Raw genomic sequence first — 23,953 nt, 5'->3', positions numbered from 1 at the left:
TTTGGGTTTTGGGGATTCTGATTTTATGTGATTATTCTCTTACAAAAATGAACAATGTGGGAATGTTTTCCATGATAAGACTTGTATAATCCAGGGGGGAAATCTCCATAAAAAAGAAGTTTTGAGTTCAAATTTAGCCTCAGAGAGTAGCTTTGTGATCCTGGGTAAGTCGTCTAATCTGTTTGCCTCAGTTTTCTCAACTGTAAAATGAAAAAAAAAATAGTACCTACCTCCAAAGGATTGCTGTGAAGAGAAGGAAGGAAGGAAGGAAAGAAGGAATGAAGGAAGGACACAAGGAATTATCAAGACCCTACAATATTCTAGGCACTACGCTAAGCTTGTTACAAATATTTCATTTGATCCTCACAGCAACCCTAGGACATAGTATTTATAAGGCACTTTGCATACCTTAAAAGTACTATATTTGTTATTGTCATTCAATTTCATTCATGTCTTACTCTTTGTGACCCCATTTAGGGTTTTCTTGGCAGAGATGCTGGAGTGGTTGGCTGTTTCCTTCCTTCCCCAGTTCATTTTACATAAGATGACACTGAGGCAAACAAAATGATGTGACTTCCCAAAGTCACACAGCTAGGAAATGTCTGAGGCCAGAATTGAACTCAAGTGTTCCTAACTTCAGGCCTGGTACTCTATCCACTATACCACCTAGCCACCCAAATGGGCCAAATAAATGCTAGCTATCAACATCTTCCTTCTTCTCTTTCTCCTCCTCCACATCCTCATTCCTACATGGGAATGTCATCCTGCAATTTCTGCTGTGCCCCCATGATATCTCAGTCAATAATTAGTAAACATATATCAAGCACCTATTTGTGTTCTAGATTCTGTACTCTCTCCCATCTCTCCCTGAGCCCTTCTTTTCACTTACATAGCTATTGCTTTAATCCAAAATCTTCTTGCCTAGATTATTTCAATGGCCTCCTACCTGGGGTCCCTGCCTCAAGTCTCTCATCACTACAAGCCAAAGTGCCCAAATGTTTTTCTTAAAACATAGGTTGACTATTCAATACATCCCTTAATCCTTCTAGAATAGGAATAGGAACCCATGACTTCATTGATATAGGTCACTCTCAGCAAAGGAAACTCTCTCTACTAATACAGGCTGACATTTTATCTATAAGAATTGCCTGATGCTCAAGGCTGAGTGACTTGTTCTCAACCAAACAACCAGGCTGTGTCAAAGGTAAGACTTGAACCCAACTCATTCTGATATACTGAGACTGGCTTTCTAGCCACTATACATTTTCTCTGGAATAAAACATATTTTATTCCTTCTTTTTTTTTTTTTAAAAAACTTTTAGAACCCTTCTCAACCTGGCCCCAAACTATCTTATCCATCTTCTTCTATTCCTCTTCTTGATTTCTGTGGTTCAGTCAATTTTCTTTTTTCTTCACATGTATAACTCCATCTTCTATCTCTGGGCTCTTTGCTCCAGGATGTCCTCCCTCCTAGTACCACTTCAAAGAGTCTCTCAGGTCCTCCAAGAGTCAACTCAAAAACCACTTTCTACTGGTAGTCTTTCCCATCCACTGGGCTGCCAGACCACTAGCTATCTTGGATTTATTTTTATTTATCCCTATGTACATATAAATATATGTATTATTTCACTCAATAGAATGTAGTTTCTTGAGAACAGAAGATTTTTTGTTGTTTTTAATCTATACTCCTAGGACCCAGCACAGTGCTTGCCATGTAGCAGATGTTTAATAAATGTTTTTTGATCAATTGATGAAAAGCTGTCGCCCTATTCAGAATCCCCATTGAGCCGAGAATGAAGCTCCCCTCTCTAGTCACCATGTTCTACCCCCTTCATAGTATCCACAGCAGTCCTATTGAACCTATCTCACTCTACCCTACTCACCCTTCATTATGTCTTCTGTAACCCCAATTCTATTATTAAGAGCTCGTCCTTCATATTAGACTAGTGCCTTCTGTCAGAAATTATTTTGAAAAGATTTTGGTTTTAGGGGCAGCTAGGTAGCTTGGAGGATAGAGTTCCAGGTCTGGAGTTAGGAAGTCTGGCCTCAGACACTTCCTAGCTATGTGATCCTGGGTAAGTCACTTAACTTTGATTGCTTAGCCCATAGCACTCTTCTGTTTTAGAACTGATGCTCAGGCAGAAGGTAAGAGTTTAAATATTAACATAAAAATAATACATTTTGACGTTAGTTTCCTATGTAGGTGCTATTTGCTCCTATATAATGTAAACCCATTGAGGGCAAGAATTGTTTCTTTTTTTTTTTTGCCTTTGATTTCCTAGCATCTTGCACAGGACCCAGTGTATAAAAGGTATTTGATAAATGTCTGTTGAATTGAATTGAACAGAATTTAGATACTGATTCAGGCAGATAAGCTCTGGGATGCCTTCAAATGCCCAAATTCAGACGTTGCTCTTACTTCCATGAACGTTGAGGAGGCAAAGCACCATGTTCATCCACTGGCTTTCTGGGTGCCTTTTCTAGGCCAGAGGTTCCTTACCTGGAAGAGGGGGAGATCCCGTTGAATGATTTCCCAGGGACTGTTGATCGCTAAGCTCCAAGATCTTTCCTTCTAGTCAGCTCCAAGAAACAGTAGCAAATGATAGAAATCAAATGATGGTAATCCCCAGTCTTTGGGGTCTCTCTCTGCTTATCTCCATATTGCTAATGGAGTTTGTATCGTGGGCTGAAATTGATCATTGTCCTAGACTGTGCTCTTGAGGGAGCTTTCACTCCTGCATCATTCCATTGAACTGTTTCAGGCTTTAACAACAATGACTGTTTGACAAGTTATTTCCTGACAGCTGGTAAGGAGTGTTGGGGGGGCTTAGGGGGCTGAGGTCACCCCTAGTTCAGACTAAGCCATGTTGAAAGTGCAGTGGCTGCCATTCATAAATCATTAGGCCACTCTACAAACATGATCAGAAATGAAAGCCACTGACTTTAATAGGTTATAATGTCAAGAGCTGAAATGCAGGTTGCCATGGATATGATGGTGTGTTTATAGAGTGAGTTTTAAAGTCCAGGACAGCCACAAATGAGAAAGTAGGACCTCATCCTGAACCTGCCCTACCATGACTAATTTAGAGACAGCAGCCACTCCCAGACAAGGCATCCTCTGTGGGGTTCACAGAGATGGAGAACAGATTGTTGTAGGAAAGATATTCTCTTGATGGACTGTGAAAAAAGTGATAAGCTTGTTTCTGGATCCCAACAGAATTCATTCACCTCTCCAAGGATCCCTATAAAGATATCTCCTGGTCTAGAACCATAATCTTAAGAAGCTAAATTTTATTCCATCACTAAATGCAAGATCTAAAATTAAATCTCCCCTAAAACATTCTGACCTTTGGGGATAAATTGCCCCTCTGGAGCACTTCAAAAAATGCATGACAAACACACACTGGCTACAAATTGGAAATGGACTGAAACAAGAGCAAAGCTCATTAATTCAGGAAGTCTCCTCTCTTCCCATCAAATCAACCTCCTGATTTCTTCCTAAATTACTTTGCTGGACTGAGGGAAAGAATCAACGACCTTTAAATGATCATTTTTGTTCCAAGAAGGTCTCCCTGACCAAATCTTAAAATGAGAAATCAGGAAAAAATCCTCATCTATTTGCTGGCAATGTTTCCTCTAATTATGTTTTTTTTTTCCCCCTTTTCAGATGTTGAGTGGATAGTCATGCTACAGGAGCAAAAGACATCAAAGACAGAGGGAATATGAACAGGGGCTTGTATGAGAGTCAAATGCAACTTACAGCAGAGTTAATCTGACATATCCTTAATGGTATGCATAATCATGATTGTCGGGATACAGTAATTAGGCCTAAACTAGTAAATGGCTTGTAAATGACTGAGATTACTATTATGCTTGTCAAGGCAATCGAAGCATGGGGAGAGAGGGAGCCCCTGGAGGGAGATGGGAGAACTGAATAGAGAATGAAGTGGGAAGAAAGGCACTAGGAAAAGGGCAGAAAGAAGACCAAGAAAAGAAAGAGTCTGAGAAAGTCTGACTGCTTCTTTTGTCTACATCAGCAGAGTGGATAAATTCTGCTTACAGAATCCATTCTAAGCTAACCAGATCGTCTTGGGGGCAGCCATCGTTGTTGAAACTTGGCCAAGAATTACCTTTTGTCTTCTTAATAAGATACCAGTAGTGCACACTCTATACCATTCTATATAGTGATTCTTAACCTGATGTCTGGGAACTTGGTCATTGATATGTATGTGTGTGTGTGTGTGTGTGTGTGTGTGTACACACACACACGCACATGCACACATATACACACCATTTAATTAGAATTGGTTTTCTTTCTAGTTCCATGTGTTTTATTTTATTCATTTAAAAACTTTATTCTGTGTAAGAGGTTCATAGACTTCACCAGATTGCCAAAGGGATCCATGATACACAGAAAAGGTTAAGGACCCTTGGTAGGGAAAGAGACAAACAGACAGGTAGAGAGAAAGAGAGAACACAACCAAAGGTTTCACACAAAGGCTGACTCTGGTAAATTAATTAAATTGATCACAGCAATATTTGGGCCATTCTCTGTTATCCTTTTCTCCTTCTCATTACATGACTAGCTCACTTCCTTTTCTAATCACATGTATTCCTGATTCACATTATTTTTGCCCAAAAGTCATTGTCAATAATATGAGGCAATAACAACATAGAAATGTTTAAAGAAGAGAAGAGTTGAGAAGAAAATAATTAACTAGCCCCAAGATGTGCAGAGCCCTCTATATCATGCGCTTCCAACATGGTTCTGTTACCTTCTCTCCTCACTCTCCTGTCCTCCCCACCCTACCACCCCTGTAACACACACACACACACACACACACACACAGCAAGTCTCCAAAGTGAATCACATGTTGGAACAATCTACATATGGGAAATCAGCAGCTCAAATCCCTAATTTCAGGATTAAGAGTGGTCCAAAGGTCAGGGATGCTAAGTAGAGTTGGCATGAGTCATAATCCCTTGGTGAATGACTCCTAAGGCTTCATCACTCACCCAACAGTAACTGCTGCTTCTCTTTCCATGCCTCCCTTCTGCGTCCTAAAGTGGAATGTGACACCGGGGCTTGGAAGAGTAAAATAATATATTATACTTCCTGGGTGATTTAGGAGATTCGAGAAAGGATAATACTGACTACAGAATTTTGACTATTTGTATATCTTTCCACTGATGCTGGTGTCATCTTACTCTCGAATCTTCTGAGACTATGACATGATTCACGGCTATTTATCATCCCTGGGAAAATATTGGCATTTAAAAGATGAGCTTTTGCAGTAACAGGGAGTTTGGGATGACTGAAGGCACAATGCCTTTTCCAGATGAAATCCACCGTGCTCCTCCTCATAGCCACTTCTGGACCCAATTCCTGACCTACCTGCAGTGTCCGCTCCAGACACATGTACTGATGGAATAACTCAGCAGGCTGCCTGCCAAGTGCATGTCATAATCTCAGTAATATGCATTTTAATTTTCTTTGTTTTGTCAGTGCAGCTGGCTAGCCCAATCTCCTTTGAGGGACTGCGGAAGTCATTTTGGAGGCTGTGTAGTATTTGAGAGTGCAACAAAACTGGCAGCTTTAGCTTGTATGAAATATAGACATCTGGAGAATGTCACCCTCATAAGCAACAAAAACAATAATGAGAATATCTAGAATTTATAGAGTGCTTTGATATCTCCAACATATTTTACATATGTTTTCTCATTTGATCTTCCCAGTAACCCAATGAGGTAGATGATATTATATCCACATTGCAGATAAGGAAACTGAGGCAGAATGAGGTTAAGTGACTTGCTCAAAGTCATGCAGTTAGGGGATAGCTGGATATCTCAGTGGATTGAGAGCCAGGATTAGAGGCAGGAGGTCCTAGGTTCAAATCTGGCCTCAGACACTTCCCAGCTGTGTGACCCTGGGCAAGTCACTTGACCCCCATTGCCTAGCCCTTACCACTCTTCTGCCTTGGAGCAAATACACAGTATTGACTCCAAGACAGAAGGTAAGGGCTTAAAAAAATTTATGCAGTTAGCAAGTATCAGAAACTGAATTTGAACTTGGGTCTTCCTGAACTGTATACCTTTTGTATTTGTCCTCTGCCCAAGACCATGAGATTGGCAGACAGACAAATATTTGCTTTCCCAGTTGCTCAGTGCTATTTTTCTTCAGCCTGTCTATGAACAAAATTGTATCTCAGTGGTTGCATCACTCATAGATTTTTGCATGATATTAATATATGCCACATTGGCGGGAGACACTTATTTTGAGAAGAGTTTTCAAAATTGCATTTAAAATTAGATATAGACCAATATCTTGTACCATTTACCAAGCCAAGATCAAAGTGGATATCTGACCTAGGCATAAAAGGAGATATCATAAGTGAATGAGAAGAATAGGAAACATAAGGGACAGCTGGGTGGCTCAGTGGATTGAGAGTCAGGCCTAGAGACAGGAGGTCCTGGATTCAAATCTAGTCTCAGATACTTCCTTGCTGTGTGACCCTGGGCAAGTCACTTAACTCCCATTGCCTAGCCCTTACCACTTTTCTGCCTTGGAACCAATACACAGTGTTGATTTTAAAACAGAAGGTAAGGGTTTAAAAAAATCAGAAACATATTACCCATGAGATTTATGGATAGCAGAATTTATGAAAAAACAAGAGATAGAAAACATTATGAGATGTAAAATGGATAATTTTGAATATATTAAACTGAAAAGTTTTTGTAAAAATAAACCTAATGTAGCCAAGGTTAGAAGGAAAGAAGTTGAGGAAAATGTTATACAATTTTCCAGAAAAAATATATAGAGACCTTTGTTAAATATATAAGAATATAAAGTCATTCCCCAAATGATAGGTGCTCAAAGGATATGAACAGACAGTTTTTGGATAAAGTAATAAAAATTATATTATAACTTTATGAAAAAATTCTCCACATCATCATTGCTTAGAGAAATGTAAATCAAAGTAACTCCGAGATATCATCTCATACCAATTAGAATGGCAAAATGATAAAAGGGCAAAATGACAAATGTTGGAGGAGATGTGGAAAAATGGAGACACAAATACATTGTTGGTGAAACTGTGAATGGATTCAACTATTTTGGAGAGCAATCTGGAATTATGTTCAAAGAATTCTAAAACTGTATATACCTTTTGATCCAGAAATACTTCTGATGGGTTTATTTCCCAAAATGATCAAGAAAATGGGAAAGAGCCTATATATTTCCTAAGGTGATCAAGGAAAATGGAAATGAATTTTATAGCAGCTCTCTTGGTGACAAAGACCTGGAAATTGAAGGGATGGCCATCAACTGGGGAATGGCTGAACAAGTTGTGGCATATGATTGTGATGGAATACTACTGCACTGTAAGAAATGGCAAATGGGCTAATTTTGGAAAAACAAGGAAAGACCTCCATGAAATTAAGAAGAGTGAAATGAGCAGAACCAAGAGAACATTATAAACAGCAACAGAAATATTATATTTGAAGAATGACACGTAGTTCTACCACCAGAAAAGGAACTGAGAAATAAGTAAGACATAGTTTTATATACCATATGTTTTTCATTAAATTATATCTTCTCTAATGGGGATGGAAGGGAGAGAGTTAACTAAGTACTTAAATGTAACAAACAAATAAACAAACCTACATTCTGCTCCATTAGGTCAAGAAATCTGAAATTCTCTACACTTCAGTCATTTGTGAGACTATGAGAATGTGTCTGATGTAGAAAATCCTTGGGGAAAGCTTTGCCTACTTCCCTCTCATGTTTTCATCAGAGGTACCACAGTGTGTTTTCATTTTCATCAAGATTTTAAAGGGATGAGAATGTAAGTACATGTCTCAGTAGTTGCTGATATCTCCTCAGTTGCCTTTGTTTTAGGGAGAAAGGAGTAAACAGCATTTTTTCCATTTTGGGGGGAATTTTTCTCTCTCTTAGATCTCTTGGTTGAAATCAATCCTTGAACACCTGTCAATTTTAAAAAATATTTTATCGCATGCTTTGTTTTTATATAACAAAAATTTACAGACAACCTCCACTTCATAAGATGTCTTGTAATAAACAGTTAAGTAGAACTAATAATACAGTGACCTCATCTGGAGGTGTACACAACAATTTCCATCAGTAGTCCATCCCCCACCTCTTTATTATTTTATTTTATTTTTATTGTCGTGCCAAACACACTTCCATGTTGGTCATTGTTGTAAGTGCACATTCATACATAATAAAAACCTCAAAATAAAGTCATAAATGCACTGATGTGAAAGATGACTCTAACAGTTCTTTCTCTGGAGGTAGATAGCATTCCTGTCATAGTCTTTCAGGATTCTCCTAGATCATTACATTCCTGAGATTAGCCAAGTTTTCATAGATAATCATAATCTAAGATTGCTGTTTTTGTGTACAATGTTTTCCCAGTTCTGCTTATTTCATTCTGCAATGGTACCTGCAGATCTTTCCAGTTTTTTTCCTGAAATCATCTTGCTTATAATTTCTTACAATACAATAGCATTTCATCACCAACATGTACCACAATTTGTTCAGGCATTCCCCAATCAATGGCCATCCCCTCAATTTCCAATTCTTTGCTACTACCAAAAAAAAAAAAAACCTGCTATAAATATTTTTCTACAAGAAGGTTCTTTCCTCTTTTTTTTTTTTAATTTTCTCTTTGGGATACAGACCCAGTAGAGGTATTAACAAATCAAAGAGTATGCATAGTTTTATAACCCTTTGGGCATAGTTTCAAATTGCCCTCCAGAATCTTTGGATCAGTTCACGACTATACCAACAATACATTAGTGTCCCAATTTTGCCACATCCCCTCCAACATTTACCACTTTCCTTTACTGTCATACTGGCAAATGATAGGTGTGAGGTGGTATCTCAGAATTGCTTTAATTTTTATTTCTCTAAGCAAGAGCAACTTAAAACATTTCTTCATCTATAAATTGTTTGTTCATATCCTTTGAGTATTTGTCAAATGGGGAATGGCTTGTATTCTATCTATCTATCTATCTATCTATCTATCTATCTATCTATCTATCTATCTATCTATTTATCTATCTATCTATCTATCTACCTACCTACCTATCTAAATTTGAGATATTAGACCTTTATCAAAAACATTTGTTATAAAATTTTTTCTCTGCTTGTTGTTTCCCTTCTAATCTTGGTTACATTAGTTTTGTTTGTATAAAAACTTTTAAATTTAATATAATCAAAATGTTTTATTTTACATCTTCGAATGCTCTCTATCTCTGATTTGGTCATAAATATTCTTCCCTTCTCCAAAGATCTGTTAGGTAAACTATTCTATATATCCATTTTGAGCTTATCTTGGTATTTGGTGTGAGATATTGGTCTATACCTAGCTTCTGCCATACTATTTTCCAATTTTCCTAGTAGTTTTTGTTAAATAGTGAGTTCTTATTCCAAAAGCTGGGATCTTTGGGTTGATCAAACACTAGGTTGCCAAGTTCATTTACCCCTGTATATATATTGTGGCCAGTACCATATTATTTTGATGATTGTTAACACACACACACACACACACACACACACACACACACACACACACACACACAGTAGTTTGATATCTGGTATTGCTAGGTCACCTTCCTTAACATTTCCCCCCCATTAGTTCCCTTAATATTCTTGCTACCTCTTTACTATTAAAAACACACACACACACACACACACACACACACACACACACACACAAATTTATTTTGCCTCCCTCCCACCCCACTGGGGAAGAAGAAAAGAAATACAAACTTCTTGTAATAAATAAACACAGTTAAGCAAAATAGATGCAACACAAATGCAAATATTTGTCTCATTCTGTACCCCTAAGTCCATTACCTTTCTGCAGTGGACAATATGTTGCATCATTAGTTCTTTGGAATGGTCACTATATTGTTCACACAGCTTTCAAAGTTGTTCATTTTTATGGTATTGTTATTACTGTATAAATTGGTCTTCTTTTTCTGTTTATTTCATTCTTCAGTTTGAAAAAGACCTAAAAATTGTTTGTTTTTATAATATTGATGTTATAGTATAAATTTTTCTCATGGTTCTGCTCATTTCATTTTGCATCAGTTCATATAATCATTTCTATGCCTTTTTTAAATCATCTATTTCCTCATTTCTTATACCACAATAGACTACATCACATTCATAGATAACCACTTATTTAGTCATTCCCCAAATTATGACCATTCTTTTAATTTCCAGTTTTTTTATACCATAGAAAAAATCTGCTACAAGTATTTTTGAACATAGACAATCTTTCCCCATTTCTTTATCTCTTTGGGGAATAGGCCTAAATTGTATTAATGGGTCACTGTTTAGTGACTATATATATATATATATATATATATAATTCCAACTTTCCTGAATGATTATTTCCATTCACAGATCCCTTAATAATAAATCAACATTCCCGTTTTTCCATAGCCTCCCAGTCATCATTTTAATGTTTGATATCCTTGCCAACCTGTTGAGTATGAGGTGGAATCTCAGAATTACTTTAATTTGTATTTCATTAATTAATAGAGATTTGGAGCATTTTTTTCATATGGCTAAATAGCCTGTCTTTTCCTCTTGAGAACTATTAATTCTCATATCATACATAGTTCAACTATTTGTCAATTAGGGAACCATTATTTTTCTTATCAACTAGTTCCTTGTATATCTTGAAATTGAGATCTTATCAGAGAAATTCGTTGTGAAGATATTTTTTACTTGTTTATTTCACTTTTAATCTTAGTTTTATTAGATTTGTTCATGTAAAAACTTTTAAAATGTAATGTAATGAAAACTATCCATTTTACCTTCTGTGATCCCCTCTATTTTTTGTTTGGTCATAAATTTTTCTCCTTTCCATACATCTAATAAGTAATTTTTTCCATGTTTCTAGAATTTTTTCTTATATATGTGATCTCTCATATCTAGTTCACATATCCATTTAGCACCAGTCTTTACATAAGGTGTGAAATGTTGGTCTTAAGGCAATTTCCTCCATGTTGCTGCTCAGTTTTCCTAGCAGTTTTTATCAAATAGTGAGTCCTTTTCCCTGGATCTTTGTATATATTCAGTACTAGACTACTTTGTTGTGTATTTAATTTGTTTTATGGAAGAATACCTCTGTTTTTATCCAAACCAGCACCAGTTATTTTAATAATTATTATTTTGTAGCATAGTTTGAGATCTGGTTCTGTTAGTCCCCCTTTCTTCCCATTTCTTTCTATTATTTCTCTTGATATTCTTTTTAAAAATTTTATTGTTATTTTTATTTTTTTACATTTTTATTTATAATATTTTTTCATGGTTATATGATTCATGATCATCCCCTCCACTTTCTCCTCCCCCCTCCCAAAGCCAACAAGCAGTTCCACTGGGTTATACACGTATCATCGTTCAAAACCTATTTCCATGTTATTCATATTTGCAGTAGAGCAATCCTTTAACATAAAAATTCTAATCACATCCCTATCACACTACATGATCGAGCATATATTTTTCTAATGCATTTCTGGTCCCACAGTTCTTTCTCTGATGTGGATAATGTTCTTTCTCCTAAGTTCCTCTGGATTGTCCTGAGTCATTGCACTGCTGCTAGTAGAGAAGTCTATTACATTTGATTGTGCCACAGTGTATCTGTCTCTGTGTATAATGTTATCCTGGTTCTGCTCCTTTCACTCTGCATCACTTCCTGGAGGTCTTTCCAGTTCACATGGAATTTCTCCAGTTCATTATTCCTTTTAGCACAATAGTATTCCATCACCATCAGATACCACAGTTTGTTCAGCCGTTCCCCAGTTGAAGGGCATCGACTCATTTTCCCATTTTTTGCCACCACAAAGAGTCCAGCTATGAATATTTTTGTACAAGTCTTTTTCCTTATTATCTTTTTGGAGTATAAACCTAGCAGTGCTATGGCTGGATCAAAGAGCAGGCAGTCATTTAAAACTCGTTGAAACAAATTCCATGTTGCCTTCCAGAATGGTTGGATCAATTCACAACTCCACCAGCAATGCATTAGTATCCAAATTTTGCCACATCCCCTCCAACATTTATTACTTTCCTTTGCTGTCATATTGGTCAATCTGCTAGATATGAGGTGGTACCTCAGAGTTGCTTTAATTTGCATTTCTGTAATCAGGAGGGATTTTTCTCTCAAGATTCTTGACCATTTTTTTCCCTCCATGTAAATTTCATCATTATTTTTTCTAGTTTTATAAAGCAATATTTTAGTAGTTTGATTGGCATCAATCAAATAAGTAAATTAAGTTAGGTTGTATTGTCATTTTTATTATATTGGCTCATCTGACCCATGAGAAAATCATATTTTTTCAAGTCTATTTCTCTTTCTTTCTTTCTTTCTTTCTTTCTTTCTTTCTTTCTTTCTTTCTTTCTTTCTTTCTTTCTTTCTTTCTTTCTTTCTTTCTATCAAGACTGCTTATTAGTTCTGAGACTGAAGGCAATGAGGGTTAGAATGTGTCTAAGGTCAGATGTGAACCCAGGATTTCCCATCTGTAGGCCGGCTCTCAATCCACTGAACCACCTAACTGCTCCCAAGTCCTTATTTCTGTAAGCAGATTCTTGTAGTTAGTTGCCTTTATATAGTTTTTGTTTGTATCTTAGAGATTAACTTCCAAGTAAAATTTTATTCATTCTGTGGTCGTTTTGAAAGGTATTTTTTTTTCTATCTCTTTCTAATGGGTTGAATTAGCATATAGAAATGCTATTGATTTGTGAGGATTTATTTTATATACTGAAAGTTTGCTGAAGTTATCTGATCTTTCAATTAAATTTCATTAGTCCCTTTAAGTACACAATCACATAAACTGAGAAAAGTGATCATTTTGTTTCTTTTATTTATTGTCATTACCTTATTCTTAAACTAGTATTTCTATTAGAATTCTAATATATCAGCTCCACTATTATTGAAGACACAATTGTATTGGTGCAGAAATGCCATCAGATTCAATGGTTTTATAGCTGATGAGGACTTTGCAGATTGTTTAGTCTAGGTATGTTCTTATTTTCTAGATCACACTAAGCACTAGAAAATGGAAATGGTTTGTCACACAAATAGTGAGCGGAGAAGTCAGGGTTTAAATTCAACTTCTTTCACCCCAAATTCAGTGTTTTATTTGCAACGTCACACTTGGTTCCATATCTGCTTGTTGTCTTATTTCTACATTTACAAATTCTCCTTTGCCCCCTCTCTTCCCAGGATCAGTTTAAGGGACAGACAAAATTATCTGAATTGTGACCTTTAAAATATACCCAAACAAAGCCAAAATCGAATTTTTTTGTAATTTCTATCCACTTCTTCCCTTGAGGGGCCAAGCAGAACAAATCTAAACCCACTTCAAAACAAAAGCCCTCCAAAAACCTGAAGTCATCCCTTCTGTCACTTCTGAGTTTTCTCTTCTCCTTTCTAAAAAGGTGTAGTTTTTTCAGTGGATCCTTATGACTGGTAAGTATTGCAAGTATTATTATTATTCCCCATTATAGGGATGCATTGACTAAAGTTAAATAGTTTGTATATAGTTATGCAACCAGTAAGCATCAGAGGTAGGACTTAAAGCTAGATGACCTATAAATAATCTTGGGATGGTGTCATGGAAAGAGCAGTGGCTTTGGAGTCAGATGACCCTGGGTTCAAATTTTAGTTCTGTCATTTGGTGTCTTTGTGTCATTTGATCTCTCTGGGTCTCAGTTTCCTCATTAATAAAATGATACAGTTTGAATAATTGACCTCCAAGGCCCCTCTGAACTCTAAATCTATGATTATTTCCTCCTTAGGGTTTTGCTGTTTTGTGAAGCAATAATAATCTATCTTCTCCCATAAGAGTTTTAACTTTTTTTCAATCAACAGATTTTTCCCCCCCAGGTAACAAGTCAGTACAATTTTCTTTCTTTCTTTCTTTCTTTCTTTCTTTCTTTCTTTCTTTCTTTCTTTCTTTCTTTCTTTCTTTCTTTCTTTCTTCCTTCCTTCCTTCCTTCCTTCCTTCCTTCCTTCCTTCCTTCCTTCCTTCCTTCCTTCCTTCCTTCCTTCCTTCCTTCCTTCCTTCCTTCCTTCCTTCCTTCCTTCCTTCCTTCCTTCCTTCCTTCCTTCCTTCCTTCCTTCCTTCCTTCCTTCCTTCCTTCCTTCCTTCCTTCCTTCCTTCCTTCCTTCCTTCCTTCCTTCCTTCCTTCCTTCCTTCCTTCCTTCCTTTCTTTCTTTCTTTCTTTCTTTCTTTCTTTCTTTCTTTCTTTCTTTCTTTCTTTCTTTCTTTCTTTCTTTCTTTCTTTCTTTCTTTCTTTCTTTCTTTCTTTCTTTCTTTCTTTCTTTCCCTTACCTTCTATCTTAGAATCAATACTGTGTATTGGTTCCCAGGTAAAAGAGTGGTAAGGAATGGACAATGGGGGTCAAGTGACTTGCCCAGGGTCACACAGCTAGGAAGTGTCTGAGGTCAGATTTGAACCAAGGACTTCCTATCTCTAGGCCTGGCTCTCAATCCATTGAGCCACACAGCTGCCCCCCATAATTTTCAATAATCATTTTCTGACATTTGGAGATCTATATTCTCTCCCTTCCTCATCCCCAAGATGGCAGACAATATGATACAGGCTGTACATGTGTCATTAAAACAATACATTTCATTGTTCATCACGTAGATCAAGACAGAAAAATCCATGGAGGAAATAAAGTGAAGGATGATGTTTCCATCTGCCTTTGGGCTCTATCATTTCCTTCTCTAGCAACAGATAGTCTTTTTCATCTCCAGTCCCATGGGGTTGTCCTGGACCCTTGCCTTGCCGATAAACAATCGTTTATAATAATTAAGTCATTCACAGTTGATCATTGTACTTTATTCCTGTGTATGACATTCTCCTGCTTCTATTCACTTTATGTGCATCACTTCATGGAAGTCGTTCCAGGTTTTTTTGTGATCATCTTTGTCATTTCTTATGGTGAAATTTTATTCCATTACAACCATATATCACAACTTGTTCAGCCATAACCTTCATAAAGGACAATAATTTCTGGCTGGTGTCCTCTGAGCAGGCACTCAAGGAGCTGGCCCTGGCTGAGCACCAGCTTTGCTTCACATGCTGATAAAAATCCATGGCACAGGCAAGAAGCAGGAGACAGTGCTGCATGTCTATGGCCACCTGAAGAGCATTCTGAAAGCTCATTTGGTCCAGCACCTGCCCATCGGCTCAGGAATGGTGGAGTCGGTCCTCATTGGGGCCACTGCACCAATGTGCTCCTAGACCTACTAGGATGAAGAGCTGGATAGGGCTTCTGCAGATACCCAGTTGAGGGTCCACCCCCAGGAGCTGCCCTCAGACCATCTCCTCCTTTCCAGGACCCTTTAGATGCATTTTGAGCAGAGGGACCAGGGGTCTTGATCTGGCCATTCCAGGGAGGAGCTTCTGTACCCTTCAGGCACATAGCAGCAACATGGCTCCCCTGGTCTATGCCTAGAGCAGGGGATGAGGTTCTCAGTCTTACGCCAGGACTGGGATCCCCAGTCTTTACATGTAGTTTTCTAGGTCTCACTGACTTCCCTTCTGACTGATGGGAATTTGAAACTGACTCAATCTCCTCAACTTGTTGATAAGCTCCATAAGGGCAGGGATTGGGGGTTTGTATACCAGTTCCAATTCCCCTCTCCTCCAAGTGTTTAAAATCAGGCTCAACCACTGGAGTCTACTTTTTAAGGGAGAAAACTTTTTTTAAAAAGCTCCCCTCCCCCAAATGGACATTGCTTCAGTTTCCAACTCTTTGCCACCACAAAAAGACTGCTAAAATATTATTGTACAAATGAGTCCTTTCCCCCTATCTTTGATCTCTTTGGGATACAGACCAAGTAGTGGTATTGCTGGGTTCAGTGAATAATGTTTTACAAGAAGGTTTATAGGTGCAAGATGAACTTATACTCCAAACCAGTGTTGCCTTTGGTTACTATGTAGATCTACTTGGCAAGGAGATCAAACATTTTCTGTTTGAGGCTGTTTGGAGATGTCTTGGGCCCTTCATTGTATTATTTTGCAATGGTTAAATTTCCCAAAGGAACAGAGATAAAAATCCATATTTTTACTTTTGTCTATTTCCCATTTTTGGAAATGATATCACTTAAACAAATGAGACTAGAGCTGCAGTAATTAAAGCATCTCTTCTCCCTAACACTGCCTGAAATTCCACCATTTAAAGAATCATTTGTGGCACTAAGCAATAACCACTGGAGGAACAGGAAATGAGGCTATTATTCATGGGAATGGGGAGTTTTGAAAGGATGGGAGGTACATGGAGAATTACAAGCTTTTGGAGAGAGGGTGTCCACTGGCCAGGATGTGGCAGCAGAGGTGTTTGAACAGGTCAGGGACAATACAAGGACTTTGGGCTCTTGGGGGAAGAGTAAGAGATATGGAACCACCACAAGAGCTCATATCAATATAGTGTTTAAAGGTATATAAATTGACCCTTGGAGGTATCACAGTATCTCAGTGTTGGGAAGAACTTCAGGGTCTCTACAGTCCATATCGGAGAGAAAATTCCCATTCTAACATCTCAGAAAGTCATCATTCAGTTTTTGCTTAAAAGCTTCTATAGTGAGGCATAGCTCTGGGCCTGGAGTTGGGAAGATGAGTTCAAATTCAGCCTCAGATAGTTGCTAGCTATGTGACCCTGGGCAAGGCATTTAACCTGCATTTGCCTTCATTTCTTCACTTATAAAATGGGGACAATAACAGTACCTACCTTGTAGGGCTGTTGGGAGGATCAGATATTTGTCAAAAGTACTCACCAAAGTGTCTGGCATATAGTAGGTCCTATATAAATGCTTATTTCCCCCAACTGATAGGCAATCCCTTGTTCTTTTTAATTAATTAATAAGTATTTAAATGGCACTGTGCTAGGTGCTAGTACAATACCAACTGTAGGGGAATTCTTCCTTACAGCAAGCTAAAAGCTGCCTCTCTGCAATTTCCACTCAATTTTTCTTAGTTCTGTGCTCTGTGGTTGAACAGAAAGTCTATTCTAACTTGTTCAATTTGTTGTTGTTTAGTTTGTTTTTTTTTTCAGTCACGCACAACTCTTTGTGACCCCATTTGAGGTTTTCATAGCAAAGACTCTGGAATAGTTTTCCATTTCCTTCTTCAGCTCATTTTACAAATGAGGAAACTGAGGCAAGCAGGCTTAAGTGACTTGCCTAGGGTCACCCAGCTAGTAAGTGTCTTATGTTAAATCTGAACTTGGGTCTTCCTGACTCTAGGTCCAGCATTTTATCTATTGCACCACCTAGTTGTTCCAGAATTCTAATACTTGAAAATATTTCCCACATCCTCTTTAGATCTTCTCTCTTCCAGACAAAGTAGCCCTAGGACTTTCAATTTATTCTCATGGGAGGTGTATTACCAATATTATCACCCCCCACTTTATAGGTCGGTAAACTGGGGCTAAGGTATTGAGTGATCTGCCTAAAGCTCTGGTTAGTGAACTCCAGAGATAGGGTTTGAACCTTCATCTTCCAGACTTCCAGGCTAGCTTTGTGTCTACTATACATAATGCCTTGCAGTCAGAAATGGAGGGAGGAGCAATTTTCTCCAGGCCAATCTCATTCTCTCCTCTGCCCTCACAGGACACACTGCTGCCTTTGTCACTTCCTTCCATGCCCGCTTATCTTGTTGGCACTGCATATGGTGTTGAGAAGTAGCAGTCAAAAAAAAAAACTAGAAGTCCTACAATTGAGGAAATGGCCAATACGTTGAAATGGTGATGGCATGGAATATTTCTGTGCCATAAAGGCAAAGGATGAAGAACATAAAGATGGAAACACGTGCCACGTAATACACAGCAAAGAAATTAGAATGAAAACAATAATGCAATCTGGTAATGCCCAGATGGCAAAGAGGACAGAAGGGGACATACAGCAAATCGGACATCTCCTATCATCTTGTTAAAATATATTTATAAAACACTCCATAAAATTTTTCTTTTAGCAAATAGCAGTTTGCAGTCTAAGGTTTTGTGTATGATTTTCTTTGCTTTGTATGTGTCATTCCTTTTGTGAGCTCTTATTTTCAATTAGAATATTAAGAAAGAAGAGTGAAGGAAATGCCATCCCAAACATGAGGAATATTTGTCAGGGCTAAGCCAAGGAGAAGCTAGGCACAGCAAATTGACATTATCTCCAGAAGATTTTCAATTGCACCCCTAAGTGCCTTAGAGGGAATTTTGCTTACTAGGAATATTTCACATAAAATAGTCAGAGTTTGAAAGCTAGGGTCACTTGGCCACTATTTTGGGATGGTGCAATCCTTGACACTCAGAGAATGCTGGTATCAGTTGATTAGACCAGAGAGTAGCCTGAAATTTCCCATAAGTCAAGGTTTCCTTATAATAAACTTGAACGGACCATACAAATTCCAAATCCTTTTATCATACCCTGCAAGATTTTGCTGTATCCTGTATTGCTAGAAAAGGATGGTATATTGTATAGATGCACATGCCTGTGTGCATTTGAGTGTGTGTGTATGTGTGTGTGGAGACAAGGAGAGGCAGAGACAGAGATGGAGACAGAAACAGAGACAGAGAGGCATGAGAACAGAGAAGGACAAAGCAACATACATTTATTAAGGACCTACTATGCACTAGGCACTATGCTAAGTTCTGGGAATTCAACAAGAGTCAAAAGACAGTCCCTGTCCTTAAGAAGCTTATAGTCTAATGAGGAAGGCAACATGCAAACAAATATATAAAAAATGAACTACATACAAGATAAACAGGAAATAATTTGCAGAGGAAAGTTACTAGAATTAAAATGGGTTAGAAAAGGCAGAGAGAGATAAGAGACACAGAGAGATATAAAGACAGAGAGATGTTCCCACATCTACAACTTCAAAGGATTTCAGAGGTAGTCTAATCCAAATCCCTCATTTTGTAGTTGTGGAAACTGAGTCATTAAATTAAATTAAATTAAGTGACTTGCCCATGGAAACCCATGAAATAAACATCAGAGGCAGATTGAACCTTGGATTTTTTTTTTCTGGAGACAATCTATGAATTTGTTCAATTGGAATTTCATTTTCTATGATTAGAAGTTCTAGGCATTTCTCTTTTATTATTTCCTTCATTATGGGGCTAAGGTTTTTCTTCCTGTCATGTTCTTCTAGAAGATCTATAATCCTTAAATTGTCTTTGTATGTTCTATCTTTGAGATTAATGTGTTTTGTTTACATGAGTATATTTTAATGTTATTTTTTTCTGCTGCTCTTGTTTGCTTCCCCTCTGTGTACTTGTATTTCCAATCTATTGTTCTCTCATTTCTTTGTTGAGGCTTGCTATTGTAGATTCAAGTTTTTCTATTCTGTTCATTTTTTGTGTGTGTGTGTGTGTGTGTAGGACATAAATTCTGTCTCATAATTTTCATTTCTTTTAAAAACTACTCAGGAATTAGTGATGTGGTTCTATACTCTCTCTCAATTCCACAGGGTCCTCTGTCTCATCAAGTGTTAGATCATTTTCCTCTTTGTTTGTTTTTTTTTTTTTTTGCAGTTTCTATTCATAGATGCCTGAACTAATTTACTAGACCCAGAGGCCATATTTCCTTCCATTTTTTTATGTAGAAATATTTACTATTTTCAATCTTTCCCCAACCCCTTGTTTTCCTTATTATTCAGTTTCTGACTCTTTCCACTTTTATTGTGGTTTCCTTAATGGCTGGATCTCAAAACATCTCAACCTTCTCCCCACACTGGGCAAGTCATGGTTCACCAGTGTAGGTCTCTGCCCCAACTGACTTTTGGGTGATTAGAACTGACTCCAGCTGGATGCTGTTCTCTTTCCCTCCCTTCTCAGTCTTGGTAGAAGGCTACACAACTCTCTACAAAGACAGTGTACTGTGTTGATGGCCTGTCCCACTCCCTCTGTTCCACAGTTCTCTGGTCAGAGATTGAATCTATTTTCTAGGGCACCAGCAGTTCAGCCCTTTGCAGTGTTGGTGCTTCTGGGTTGTATAGCCCCTGGAAGGTTTTTGTTCCTAAGGAACTGTCCCTAAGCTGGTTGTTGAAGCCTGAACAAACTTTCACAGGTTGGAGCCAGGGTCTCTATATAACTAGATAGAAAGAGGGAGAGGGAATCAAGGTTTAGAGGTAATATTTTATGTGAACCTTTATTGTGTACTTGAGACTAAAAGTTTAACTTCATTACCAGTAACATGGGAGGACAGGGAGGGGTACTGAGTAAGCTCAGAAACAGTAAACCTCAGTTCCTATTGCTTTTTCAAACTCATCTTCCTTTGACTGCTGGGTGACCTAGACCATAAGGACAACTGAAGTTACTTTACTTTGACTCCTCATTTCTTTTTTGGAGAGATTTGAGGGGTCATAGGGATTGGAGAAAATGTCTAATCTTTTTGTTCACAGAAGTCACAGGTAGATCTAATCCAAATCCTCTGACTCCAGAGCCAGGACTCTTTCTACTGAATTACTCATCCTCCTAATCCAACAATTCATTGTAATGGAATTTGTCCTTTATGTATATGTCTTGGATTTGGTGATACAAAGAAAGTTTGACTGATATTTTCTGGTCAAAAGAGGACATGTGAGGAAAGTAAACATCCAAAAGGTTTCAGTCCTATTTATGTAGTGCTAACTACAAACTTTCTTGTCTCTAATTCCCATCAATTAATCATTCAATCAATCAAATAGCATTTATTAAGTGCCTAGGTCAATGATAGTGCCAATTAGTCAATAAACATTTAAGAAGCCCATACTATGTGTCTGGCACTATGCTAAGTGGTTAGGACATGAAGAAAGACAAAAGACATTTACTGCTCTCTAGGAGTTCATAATCTAATGGGGAGATAACAATATGTAAACACCTTTGTCCAGTACATTATATACAGTATAAATTGGAGATAGTCATCAGAGAGAAAACCTTAGAATTAAGAGGGAACAAGAAAGACTGCCTAGAGGGCAGCTGGATGGTTCAGTGGATTGAGAGCCAGGTGTAGAGACCGGAGGTCCTGGGTTCAAATCTGAATTTAGACACTTCCTAGCTGTGTGACCCTGGGGAGGTCACTTGACCTCCATTGCCTAGCCCTTACTGCTCTTCTGCCTTGGAACCAATACAAAGTATTGATTCTAAGACAGATGGAAAGGGTTTAAAAAAAAAGACATACTTCTTATAAGAAGGTTGGATTTTAGCTGGAATTTGAAGGAAACCAAGAAAATTGGGAGGTGGAAATGAGGAGGGAGTGAATTGCATGTATACAGGACAGCCAGAGAAAACACATAAAGTTGGGAAATAGAGCATTTTGTGCAAGGAATTGCAAGGAGGTGGCCAGTCAGTGCCACTGGATTGAAGAGCACAGGGGTGAGTAAAGTGCAAGAGGACTGGGATAGGAAGGGGTCAAGTTATAAAGAACTTGGAATGCCAAACAGAGGATTTTATATTTGATCCCAGAGATGGCAGGGAGCTATTGCAGTTTATTGGAGTGGGCTGGGTGGACCAAGGGGACAGAATGATTGATTAGATCTTCATTTCAGGGAGATCACTTTGGATGCAGAGTGGAAGATGGACTGAAGTAGAGAGAGATTTGGGGCTCAGGGGGGCCCACTGGAAAGCTACTACAGTGGTCCAGGTATGAAGTTATGAACACTGCTCCAGGGTGTTGCAGTGTCAGAGGAGTGAAGAGGTTGTATACAAGGTAGAAATGGCAGGACTTGGCAATTGATTGGATATGAGGGGTGAGATAGAGCGAGGAGTCAAGAATAACATGTAGGTTGTGAGCCTGTGTTACTGGGAAGATGGTGGTACACTCAACAATAACAGAGAAGGTAGATAGAGTGGGAGAAATAGGAGTTTTAAACATGTTGAGTTTAAGATGTCTGTTGTATATCCCATAGGAGAACACCAATAAGGCAGCTGGAGATCTGAGCCTGGAGGTTAGAAGAGAGGTTAGGGCTAAACAAATAGGTGTAAGAATCATCTTCATAGGCCTAATAACTCAATTAATGGAATTTGATGAACTCATCAAGAGAAATAATAGAATGGGAGAAGCGAAGAGGGCTCATGACGATGCCCTGCGAGATAACCACAGTTCGAAGGCATACAGTTGATCAGAAAGAAAATATTAGAATTAAGGAGGAAAAAAGAAAGACTTCCAGTAAAAAAGGTTGGATTTTTAGCTGGAATTTGAAGGAAACCAGGGAAACTGGGAGGTGGGAATGAGGAGGGAGCTGATATTGTTTTATAGAGATGAAAATCCAGACTCAGAAGGAGTGGCCTGGATAGAATAGTATCAAAAAGACCTTGAGAGGAGAAAGTATTAAGGAAGAAAAAGGAGATTGACAGCGCCGATGGCTGCAGGAAGGTGAAAAAGGATGGGGACTGAAAAAAAGGCCATTAGTTTTAGCAATTAAGAGATCACTGGAAATTTTGGAGAGATCAGTTTCAGTTGATTGATGAGGTCAGAAGCCAGACTCATTCTTATTTGCCCCCCCCCCCCCTTGGGGGTCTAGATATGCCTCTGGCTCCTTCTCTCCAAAGCACCAAGAGGCCAAGGTTGAGCTTAGATTGTAATAAATGTAGTTAGTTTCCCAAACCCTTCCAATGGCCCCTTTCCACAAAATAGACAGCTTGACAAGTCTGGGAGTGAAGAACTGTGCCGAATTCAGCCCTCTGGGGCCTCCATAATCAGATACTGTTTTGGTTACAAGCTTATTAGATTATTCTTATTTATTTTTTGTTTCTATGTTTCCCATATCAATTCTAATCTAGTGTTAGAAGGAAAACACTGATACATAGATAATACAATATTTTGGTGGTTAGTAACATTTTAAATCACCATGCTAAAAAGAGTTTAAAGCATTTTTAACAGGCAATCTCTGATTCAAATCCTATAAAACTAAAAACAAGGGAAAATCTACCATAAATGGAATGGCAGAGAATTCCCAAGAAGGCTCAGCCTGTTTCCGCTTTGAGCCTATGAATAAGTACAAGTGTTTCCTCCACCCCCTTTACCCCAGACCACCTTCTGATGTTGGCAGCAACCAGAGCTAGCAGGCACAACTTTTTCTTTCCCTTCTCTCGAAGCCAATATGTTCTTCATGACCTCTTTTGTTGGTACTCTGTCCCTTAAAACTATAATCCACCGCACCCACCCAGAGCCCCAAAGCTCTCACTCTCCTCAAAAAGCATAACCCAGCTTCTACCCAGTTGTGGCTACCTCTAAGAGGTTGGTGCTGCTTTTCCTGGTAAGGTGGCCACTCTCCCCAGATACCCCAGAACCCATACCCCACCCCAACCTCCATTCATTTGGAGTAGATATATGCGTAGGTATGTTTGTGTAGAGATGGATAAAAAAGACATTGTCAGAGGCAGATAGATAGCTCAGTGAATTGAAAGCCAGACTGAGAGATAGGATGTCCTGGATTCAAATGTAGCCTTAGATACTTCCTATTGCATGACCCTGGGCAAGTCACTTAACCTAATTGCTTAGTCCTTCCAGCCCTTTTGTTAGTATTGATTCCAAGATAGAAGGTAAGAATTAAAAAAAAAAAAGACATTGTCAGTATCTAATGATCTCAGGAATAGTATTAAGGTTGAGAAGGATGGAAGGGAAATGGTTGAGGAAAAAATTTCCTAACAATGAGAGCTGCCCCCAAATGAGAAGAGGTGCCTCAGGTAATACCCCATTAGTGGAGGGAGGAAAATAGAAAGAGAAAAGAGAAAGAGAAAGAGAGAAAATAGTTGAGGATATTATAGAGGTGAGTTGATATTTAGGGGTATTGCATATCTTTTGCAATTAATGGAATGTCTTAAAGGGAGTCACAGTAGAGACTCTGACCTAAGTATTGAATCACATAGTAATTGCTTCATCATTGCCATTAATGATAATTATGATCTCTGTTATTTAGCACTTTAAATGT

At 38.2% G+C, this 23,953-nt stretch overlaps 1 long non-coding RNA gene across 2 annotated transcripts in view; it reads right to left on the bottom strand.

Moving 5' to 3' along the window:
* Window positions 1-23,953, bottom strand: part of LOC103104984 (uncharacterized) — a 41,558-nt gene that overhangs the window by 5,223 nt on the left and 12,382 nt on the right. Inside the window, exon 3 of one of the 2 annotated variants that reach the window (XR_008917555.1) lies at window positions 3,987-7,984. The exons of the other annotated variant lie outside the window; for it this stretch is intronic. This is a non-coding gene — a long non-coding RNA (uncharacterized LOC103104984). Of the gene's footprint in view, window positions 1-3,986; window positions 7,985-23,953 lie in introns of those variants that run through there. 2 annotated transcript variants of the gene reach the window in all.

The sequence above is a fragment of the Monodelphis domestica genome, chromosome 3 (assembly GCF_027887165.1).
Source record: "Monodelphis domestica isolate mMonDom1 chromosome 3, mMonDom1.pri, whole genome shotgun sequence".
In the NCBI taxonomy this organism is placed as follows: domain Eukaryota; kingdom Metazoa; phylum Chordata; class Mammalia; order Didelphimorphia; family Didelphidae; genus Monodelphis; species Monodelphis domestica.
This window is presented reverse-complemented; position numbering and strand designations above follow the sequence as displayed.